Genomic DNA, 10338 nt, shown 5'->3' on the forward strand with positions numbered 1-10338 from the left:
CATGACCGTTGATTGACACCGTACTGTTGGACTGCGGGTTTCCCGAAGCGCCGCGCCCTGTGTATAAAAGGGGGCGGGGGTCGGTGCTTATTGAACTTCACTTTCCGCGCTCCGTGAAAACCCTAGCCGCCTTTTCCACCGTCTTGCTGCTCGTCTGCCCTCCTTGCTCTTGTTCGCCGGAGATCTGGCTCGAGTGAAGCAGACCGCCCGCCACCGCCGACGGTACGTAGTGATGCCGACCTCCTCTTCTTCTGCTGCCGCTACGCCGCCGGCCGACGCCTCGCCGCCGGCCGACGCCTCGTCTGAGGAGACGCTGAGTACTTTGGTGGCGGAGGAGTTGCGCGCCGGCGATACGGTGGATTTTGGTGTGTCGAGGATGTCGTCGGTCCGCATGCAAGATATGCAGCGGTTGGGTTACTTTGGCGGCGGAGTTGCTCGTGTCCCGGGGACGGAGGAAGTCCCCGAGCCGGAGGGCGAGTTGGTTGTGTTTGAGGCGTTCTTCGCCGCCGGTCTCCGCCTTCCTGCGCACCGATTTGTTGGAGACGTCCTGCGCAGATTTAATGTTCAGATACATCAGCTGACTCCGAATGCCGTGGTGGCTCTGTCGAAGTATGTCTGGGCGACGACTTCGTACGGCGGGCGGCCATCACACTACAAGAAACTGGTTAAAGAACGTGGGTGAAAAACCGTCGAACTTAATGTAATAAGCCGTCGAACTTACCGTAAGAACGTGGGTTTACCGACGAATATAGCCGACGGCGATTTTTGGACGAACTTAGAGAAGTAAGTTCGACGGCCCCGTCGAACTTAACATTAAGAACGTGGGTACCGTCGAACTTAACATTAAGAACGTGGGTACCGTCGAACTTAACATTAAGAACGTGCGTTTTTAAGTTCGACGGGGGCCGTCGAATTTTTTCCCATAAGTTCGACGGCACCCACGTTCTTACGGTTAAGTTCGACGGGGCCACGTGGCCGTCGACCTTATGTGTCCTGCATGGGCCTGCGAGGACTACACAATAAGTTCGACGGTACCCACGTTCTTAACGTTAAGAACATGGGTACCCACGTTCTTAACCCTTTTCCAAAAAAATAAAAAATATAGAAATAAAAAATTAGACAAACATAATATCACATGCAACACAAAATATCACATACAATACAGATTTCAAACACATGGATATATGTTCATATCACAAATTCACACAAGTCCAAATACATAAGTTCACAAGAATTGGAGATTGTATCAGTAGTAATACAACACACAAGAATTGAAGATGCATGTGTCCATCAATCCCTCAAGACTCTGTTCCTAACTAGACAGTATCCACCTATCACTAAGAGAAACATGTCAAGAATGGACACCCTAGCTCTAGGTGATGTCTGACTTCCAAAGACGACGTCCTTCATTCACTCCAGAGCTCAGTGGTCTCATGTTCGCTCAAAGTCGCTGTCGTAGCATGAATAAAGTTACCTATTTTTCCATGAAAAGAGAGGTCATTCAATGGCCATGAGAGCTCCTTCAGTAGCGATCAGAGTTCCCTCAATACCTCCGAGAGGTCTTTCAATGTCTCTAAGAGCACCTTCTATGTCTGTAAAGAAAGCACAAGTAATCATAACTGAAAATCATCGTAGAAAAAAGTGCATGAGATGGGACATGGGTCTTTTCAGGTCATCGCTTGAGAGGTGGGCTTCCACAGAAAAAAGTGCATGGGATGGTAACGCATTAGCTGCCCTGAGCCTGAGCAAGATAATATAAGGTTGAGTGTTCTAGATACCTTGGTGTGTCGCGTGGTGTAGTGGGCGCTGGACCGCACTCGTCAGCGTACATGTATGTCTGTTTCTGCAGGAGCACTCAACCATTTTGTAATCCTTTTGTCATTTCGAGAGACAAGCAGGCTGCTCAAACTCAGGGCTACTCCAAGAGAAGCGCCAGCCCGAGCTGAGCGAAACCCATCTTATTTCAAAGCCTTTTGATAGTTTTGTTCATGAAAACATGTATGTATCCTATCAGAACACCATGTCGGCGGCCTGACCAATTAATTCTGGGCAAACTAGCTCATTCGGAAAAAAAGAAAGCTGGTTTATCACAGTTTCATTGTGGCACCAAGCTCTATAAATTCAGACAGTGTGCTTCATGAATTCCATCACTGAAACTTATTAGAAAACTTTAGTATTATTCTTGGCAGCAACAAGTGAGTATAAACATATATGCTAACTACAATTAATAAATACTATTAGGCAAGTGTAGAATACTGCAACACACGGAAACTCCATGTTTTTGTTGGCCAGTATCTTTGTACTTCGCCCAACACTTGCTACCTGAAAATGCTCAGGTATCAAGGACAAGGGTAGAAAGGTTCATGTATGAAATCAAGGAGCCAGAACAGAAGATCACAAGAACTTGCAAGAAGCAAAATAGCACATGAAGGAGCATGTGACCAAATAAAATCATACGGAGAACAATGGAGTTCAGAAAATGGTAGCAAAACTTACAGAGTGACTTACACGACTGAAATGAGAAGCAATTGATTAGGGATCTTCTAACTGTACTCTAGCATTAAACACCTGGATAAATTAATACCTCAAGCAAACATAATGTGGCAGATTCTTAGCAATATGTCCTCCAAACAAGCATTATTCATATCATTGAGCTGAAGTAAATGGTACTGTTTAGGAAGGCTGATACCAAATCTAGCACCAATGTCTGTCAACCAAAAACACTAACACTCTAAAAACTTTGACGATGGGCAACTACAGTAGCTAGACGACCTGAAAAAAAATATCAGGAACAAAAATCAAGGCCAGGAACCAACGGAGTTGTGGACTAACGCCTCCTCGACGAAATAAGACTGCACTGGATGGCCGTATACCTACCGGTGTCCGTCCGTCTAGACCAAATTGATGGTCGTATACCTACAGGAGAACAAGAACAGGCTCCCTATATGTACACAAATTATCTTGGGGGCGGGGGGGGGGGGACTAGATTCCTTGGTGAACATACAGAGCTGTGCGTCGAACTAGTACTAAAATCTGAAACTGCACTGGGGGGACTCACCCTGAAGTTGCAGACATCAGAATGGACTGATAGCTTCTAGGGATATATGGGATGAGAGCTTTCAAGTCAAGTCACAGCGATAGGATAGAAGGTCAGCCTGACATCAAAACATTGGTAGATTAGTATCGTTTTCAAAAAGAAACTTGCTTGAAAATTATAATTACTACACAAAAGGTGTGGAATCTGATGTACATCACATCAAAGAATTTTGTACTCCCTTCCTCAACCTTCTATAGCATATTTTGATGCAAAAAAAGTTTGTAATTTTGACCAACAGTTAATTAAATTAAATGCATGTTTTGAGTATAAAGTCATATCAATACATTCAAAAATTTGAAGCGTTTTTAGTAACTCTCTTATTCTATTAATGCAATGAAACATCTCATGCGTGTTCAGAAAAAATTAAGAGCAGAATCATTCATTTCAGTCGACTCCTCATCCATGATTTTGTCTACCTGTGATAGATTAAATATGATAGTACAACAGAGTTAGAACTAAATTTGAAATATGGCCACAGACTTGTTGGTAGAAATGGCAGTTGTTTTAGTGAATGGCAAATGTTCACTGGAAATTTACTTACAAGTTACAAGATCACTTGGTGGTGTCACGTAGCCATAAAATTCTTCACCTAGTCATTTCCAAATATGGTTCTAAGGTTAATGAAAGTAGATCATCGGTAATTATCTTCGTGGTAGCAATGCTCCATATGCCTAGATGTTTTTTTTCTAAACCTTTATAGTATAATGGAACTATGTACTTATATCCTTTCTTACAAACCATTCTGCCAGCCATCTTTATCCCATCTATGTATGCAGAGCAGCAGAGGCTATATCGTTTTTCACGAAGTGTGACCAGTGCCCAATGAATTTGCATGTGCTGAAGTTGTGGGCTTAACAAGTTGTGGAACACCTGTATTAGCCATGGGGTTAGTGATTGTAACTGCGTCATGTTTGAGCTTTCTTGCAATATTGTTGCCATACAACAGCTTAGTTTTCTTGTGGGGCATAGGGTTGCTGCCATACAGTACTATTTAACAGTGAAAGTGAAACGTGGAGTGAGAACTGTGTGCAGAAAAATTGAACAATGAATTATTTGCCCTATTAATCTTTTGGGGCATACTTAAAATGATAATACTATGCGAATATATATGATATCTATCTTTGGGTCAATAAATATGCTGCTTAGCATATGTTTTCAAGTGCAGTAGCAGATCCAGAAATCATTAAATTACAGCTTGAATTTCTTTGATATGAAAAAATTCACCTCGAATACAAATGTCCACAGGATATAGGAACCTCCTTAAAATATTACTCTTGAGTTCTTCTGTATGTATCACACAGTGGACGCAACAACTATCATATCACAAATTGAGATGCTGAGAACTTTAAAATGATATCAGCTATAGCCTTGTAGGTAGCTACTGTTTTGAAGCAACAGATTTGTGGTTGCAATGTTCACTAGTGCTTTGAGGTCAATCATTTCCTTTCTTACATTTGTGATTTTTTTTCAGGCTGTTATAAAGCAGTTCAGTACTACTGGCTATGAGCGGTCAGATTCCATTGTAATTGATGAGGTTGAACTACAGAGACATCAACAGCTTGAGAAATTGTATACTTCTACTCGTTCTGTAAGGGTAAGAAGGGGAGAATTATATATGCCCTTTTGACTAATCTATTGATGTGAACACCTGGCCAAAAGCTGATGTTGCATTTGCATTGTTCAATATACATCAAACATAGTCTTTGTATATTCAGTGCATTTCTAAGTGTTTTTTCCAAGAAAGTGAATATTTTATGATTGCGGTATACCCTTTACTGAGTTCATGATGGCAGTTACATTTCTGTGATGTATCCACTCTAACAGGATTTCCAGAAGGACATAGTTAGAGCAGCTGAAGGTTTGGTGTCTATTGGAAACAAACATATTGAAGTGGGTATGTGCTTATGTGGCTCATGTCAGTTATCCTTGGTTAATTTTGTCAGGTTGAGATTTCCTCAGAGCAAAAGAAAGTTACATTGTTAGTTTTTGTTGTTGTATTTACATTTTCTCACATAGTAGGGCCATTAGTTAGGGTTAGAAATAGGATATCTACCCTCCAAAACTTAGTGTACTACGATACTTTGAGCTAGAATAGTCATTTGTGACTGCAGGGTCTGCAGCTATCTAGGATGGTAAATTCATATCATACACCCTCCATCTTGAGAAGGAACCACTACTATTTTCAATAGTTATCACCACTATATTTTATAGAGGCTATTTTAGCTTAGTTAAAAACTCATGAATTTCAAATAGGATGTAATCAGTTTATTTGTCTTTTCTTTTTGTAGTGTGTGCTGCTACACCTGTATGCAAGTCTCCAAATTCAATATCTATGAAATAGTTTGTTAAACAACTGCATCTATTTTTTTCTTTTGGCCATAGGAACAAAATTTTCTGAGGACTGCTATAGATATGGAAGCGAAAATAATGCAAGCGACGAAGCCCTTAGAAAAGCAGCATCACTATACGGAGGTGCTTTGAGAAATATTGAGAAAGAGTATGAAGATTTCAACAGAATTTTATCTTCTCAGGTAAGTGCTGACTGATCTATGAGTTACTTTCCCACATAAGGCCTGTTTAGTTGGAGATTACTTGCGCAATTCTTGTGTAAGGGTTTTCTGAAAGCTCTTGATTGGTTGTCTGGTTCGCAGGCAGGAAATATAGGTGTTATGGGAATTGGGGAATGCATATTTAAGGGTACAGTTACCAGTTTACCACTCATGGAGCGAGTTGCTGATTGGGATGGATTTGAATAACTTTTGAGGCAGATTAATATTATCTCGGGCATTTAAAGCGAATTATTTTTTTTGCATAGCTTTACTACTTGAAATTTCTAGATCTGAATTTGTATTGAAAGTTCCCATTGACAACTGAGGCGTGCTGACACCCTAAAATATCCAAGGTGTTGGGAGCCTTTTTGTTTGAGTAAAATTTTCACAAGTCTGTCTTAGTCTCATGAAAACCAAAATGTTGACACTCTCGTTAGCGGTAACTTTCTGATACTAATAATCCAAGTTACCAAGCATATCATTCTGTTTCTGCTTTACCTTTTGCTTCGCGGTTCATATAATACCAGTAGCTTGTGTATGGAATATTGGAACTGATCACCATATGCATAATTTTCTGTTTGTGTGTTTAGAATAGCTTTTTTCAGTGCAAGTTTAAGACCAAGTCTTCTGAAATATTTTATATATGCTGTTCTGATAGAAATAAGAACACACTTATGTGTGAGGTATTTGGATCCCATTTAGATACGTTTTGAGTTTCTTTCATTTGTTGAGATTTCAGACTATAGACCCATTGAGAGCAATGGCTATGGGTGGACCCCTGGAAGATGCTCACTGGAAATATGGCCACAGACTTGTTGGTAGAAATGGCAGTTGTTTTAGTGAATGGCAAATGTTCACTGGAAATTTACTTACAAGTTACAAGATCACTTGGTGGTGTCACGTAGCCATAAAATTCTTCACCTAGTCATTTCCAAATATGGTTCTAAGGTTAATGAAAGTAGATCATCGGTAATTAACATAACAGATCTCTAGTATACCTGGTGGAGATGTGTTTTCCATTGAGTACCAGCTAAACCTGACAGCACTGGCGAACCACGACTTGCTTTAACATGTTCTTGTACAACTTAATTTAGTTTTTCATTCTAGAATAGACCATTAGTTCTATTTGTGTACAGGTTATACATAGAGCAGCATATCTGAAGAGATGCTTCCTTCTTTTTAACTGAATGAGATGTTCGATGTCTAGATTCAGTTCTAACCTTGAACCGATGATGATTCTTTTTTATTTTCAGCTTGTTTATGAGGTTCTGACCTTGAGCCTTGTGATGCCTTGTGTCGTCGTGACTCAGGACCTTGGGGGCACACATGAAGACCTAGGCGGCCGCTCAAAGTGAAACGTGGAGTGAGAACTGTGTGCAGAAAAATTGAACAATGAATTATTTGCCCAATTAATCTTTTGGGGCATACTTAAAATGATAATACTATGCGAATATATATGATATCTATCTTTGGGTCAATAAATATGCTGCTTAGCATATGTTTTCAAGTGCAGTAGCAGATCCAGAAATCATTAAATTACAGCTTGAATTTCTTTGATATGAAAAAATTCACCTCAAATACAAATGTTTACAGGATATAGGAACCTCCTTAAAATATTACTAACCTCATTTCTGTACATGATCCTCGGACCTCAGGTGATAAGAAGATATTGCCTAACAGAATACCAGTTTTAGTAACTATATCAGTACTACCAAACAATTGAACTAAGAAGCAATTTCTTTTGCAAGAGAAGATTAAAAGGCAAGTTTCCCAGAGTTCATGTAACGCACCTTTACGCACTTACACAAAAAAAGAAAGGAAAAAAAGCTTGGCAAGATAATTAACTATTTCAGTGGGGGATGACTTCTCGCTCTAAGCAGTGGGGGAGGGACCTCACGTGTTGGTTGCTTCCTGCTTGTGGTGGGGTGCGGCGGGCGGCAGCGGGGCGAGCACGGGAATGACTGCGGGAAGTGAGGATGGAGGAGATTGCGTCCGCCGGATGGAGGAGATTGGAGGCGCGTAATCGATTGTTCTCACGCGGATGGTTGAGATTGTGGGCACAGGGGAAAGGTTGTCGTGCGGGCGTCGATGCATGCGGGCGGGTGGGGCACATGGAAGGGGAGGCTGCTGGAGCGGCGCCGAGGCAGGGGTGCAGAGTCGGGGGCAGGGGCGTGGGCCTAGGAGTGGCAGCGCTTGAAGGCGACGTTGTGTCAGGGAGGCGCGCGGGGCTGGGCACGGAGCTAGAGAGGCGCTGGAGTCAACGTCCGGTGGCGGCGACCAAGGAGGCGGGGCACGACGGCGGGGTGGAGGCGCGGGGTGGCGGCTGCGGGGCGCGCAGGCTGGCGGCGAAGGGGCGCGCGAGCTAGCGGCTGGCGGCGGTAGGTAGTGGGAAAGGAGAGGGAGAGAGACGCGCTGGGTTAGGGATTTAGGTTTTTGGGTTAAGTTCGACGGTGTCCACGTGGCCCACGAATTTAATTTAAGAACGTGGGTACCCACGTTCTTAATAGGTTAAGTTCGACGGTTTTGTCTAGGGCCCACGAACTTAATTTAAGAACGTGGGTACCCACGTTCTTAAAAAAACCCATGAACTTAACTAATGTAAGAACGTCGGCACCCACGTTCTTAACAAAACCCACGAACATTTATCAGTTTCTTGTAGTGTCAGTCGAAGTCTTTGCGAAGTACTATTGCCTGCACTGGCAGAAAAGGATGATTGGAGATGAAGTTGCTCAGTTTGGGTCCTGTACGTTTACGCCGAAGACCGGCAAGACCATGATGGAGGTAGTCGAGTTAGTCCCTTGCGCCCGCAACAAGTGGGGCAATTGGAATGAGTTTTGGTTTTACGTCGCGGAGGGTACCGTCGAAGACCATGAGGGGCTCCCCATGTCTGAGATGTGTTCGCATTTTTACTCAGCATACCCGCCCTTTGAGGTGGCGGAGGAGGATGCGGACGAAGGGGCCCTTCGGTGCGCCGCCGGCCTGAGCAGTGGGCGCGATTTGGTTGAAGAATTTGTGGCGTACGGGGTATGGCCCTTGGCGCATGGCTGGGCGTTGGGCGAAGTGTGCCCTCGCCAGATGCCTTCCCATGGTGGGAAGCTGGTGCAAAGTCCTGCCTTCGCGCTAGATCTGCAAAGCCGCGATCCGGCCGCCTTTGTACGTGAGGCGGAGGATGGGGCGGTACGAATCGTTGGTCGGTACGTGCCGAGGACAGAGGGCCAGCGTAGCTGGGATATCTGCGAGTCGAATGACCGTTTGAACAGGGTTTTTGAATTGAATCGACTGCCGTATGACGGCTATCCCGGCCAAGACAATGTGGACCGCCGCGGGAAGAAGCCGGTGGTAGAGTCTGGAGACGACCCTGCGCCGGCGGCCGCCCCATCCTATAAGAAGAGGAAACTAGGTACTGCTATGGGAGGACTTGGGGTTTCCGATGGTTTTGCTAGAGAATTGATGAGGACATGCGCGGCCCCGGGGGGAAGGATGTCTTCGCCCGAGCTCCGGGAGTCTTCGGCGTGGATGCTGAGGGTTACCGGGGGTTGGTGGCCTAGGAATGTTCCTATCCCCCGCGCGGCCGGCGAAGACTTTTTTACATCTCGCATGGTTCGTGAATGGAGAGTGTTTCCTTACGGGCGGAATATTGCTGCTGTTGTGTCGGCAGTGATGGACAAGGATCGCCAGGGAGCTGCACAGAAGCGCCAGGCGGTTGTCAGGCTTCATGAAGCCAGGCCGAAGAGGCAGCGAGGGGCTGCGAAGGCTGCTGCCCCCGGCGGAGGCAAGCCGCCGCTGGCGGCGAAGTCGGCCATCCCTGCGTCTAGCAAGGCGACGGAGGCTGCGGCTGGCGCCGGTGGTTCCAAGTCTGCGAAGACTGTGCCGCCGTCCAGCAGGGCGCCGGAGGTCGCGAAGGCGGCCCGAGGGTTGCCGTCGCCGGGCAAGCGCGTCGCCGACTTCGCCACCGATATTAGCGTGGACGACTATCTTGGTGGTAAGCCGTTGGCTCGTTTTTTTTAATTCGTTGATACGTCGCAGGGTCGGACGAAGGCCAACTTGTTATTGTTGCGCCTGCCGCGGCGACCACGGCGGCGGCCGTAGTGCCGAAGGCGAAGGGCGGTGCTCTTAGTGCCGGAGGCGAGATGCCGGCACTCGCTGCTGTCAGGGACGAGGCGGGCGCTGTGTCCCGCCGGCTGAAGGAGATGAAGGAGGCGCTAAGTCAGGTACATTGAGCTAGACTTCGGGTTTTTTTTGTGTCGGCTTTGCGGGGCCACGGTCTTACGTGTGTTTTGCAGGCGGATGACTTCGCGGACCGCGCGGCGTCGGGGGCCCTCACGGCAGTTGTGTCTGCCGAAGTCGAGAGACTTTGGACGCAACATGCTGACGCCGTCCGAGAAAAATCGGCCACCGACAGTAAGTGCCGCAAGCTGACGGACAAGGTGGCCGCGCTGGAGGGGGAAAAGACTGACCTCCGGCGCCAATTGGTGGAGGAGAGGAGGGAGGCCAATGAGGCCCTCGCCAAGGCGCAGGCTGCGCTGGTGGAGGCCAATCTGGCGCGGGCGGAGGGCAGTCTTGCCAGGGAGCGCGCCGCGCAGTTGGAGGAGCGGCTCAACGCCCTGCAGAGCCGTGTGGAGAGGACCGAGGCCGCGACGCGCGCGGAGGCTGAGCGGACGCGCAAACAGCTTATGGATTCATACCATGAGC

At 46.0% G+C, this 10338-nt stretch overlaps 1 long non-coding RNA gene across 1 annotated transcript; it reads right to left on the reverse strand.

Moving 5' to 3' along the window:
* Positions 1-1160: 1160 nt before the first annotated feature.
* LOC109940958 (uncharacterized) lies at positions 1161-7925 on the reverse strand. Its single transcript, XR_002263745.3, has 4 exons — positions 7437-7925; positions 7271-7319; positions 1779-7016; positions 1161-1592 (listed from the first exon to the last, which is right to left on the reverse strand). It is a non-coding gene; the product is annotated as an uncharacterized lncRNA (long non-coding RNA).
* Between the last annotated feature and the right edge of the window lie 2413 nt (positions 7926-10338).

Source organism: Zea mays, chromosome 7 (assembly GCF_902167145.1).
Source record: "Zea mays cultivar B73 chromosome 7, Zm-B73-REFERENCE-NAM-5.0, whole genome shotgun sequence".
NCBI lineage: Eukaryota > Viridiplantae > Streptophyta > Magnoliopsida > Poales > Poaceae > Zea > Zea mays.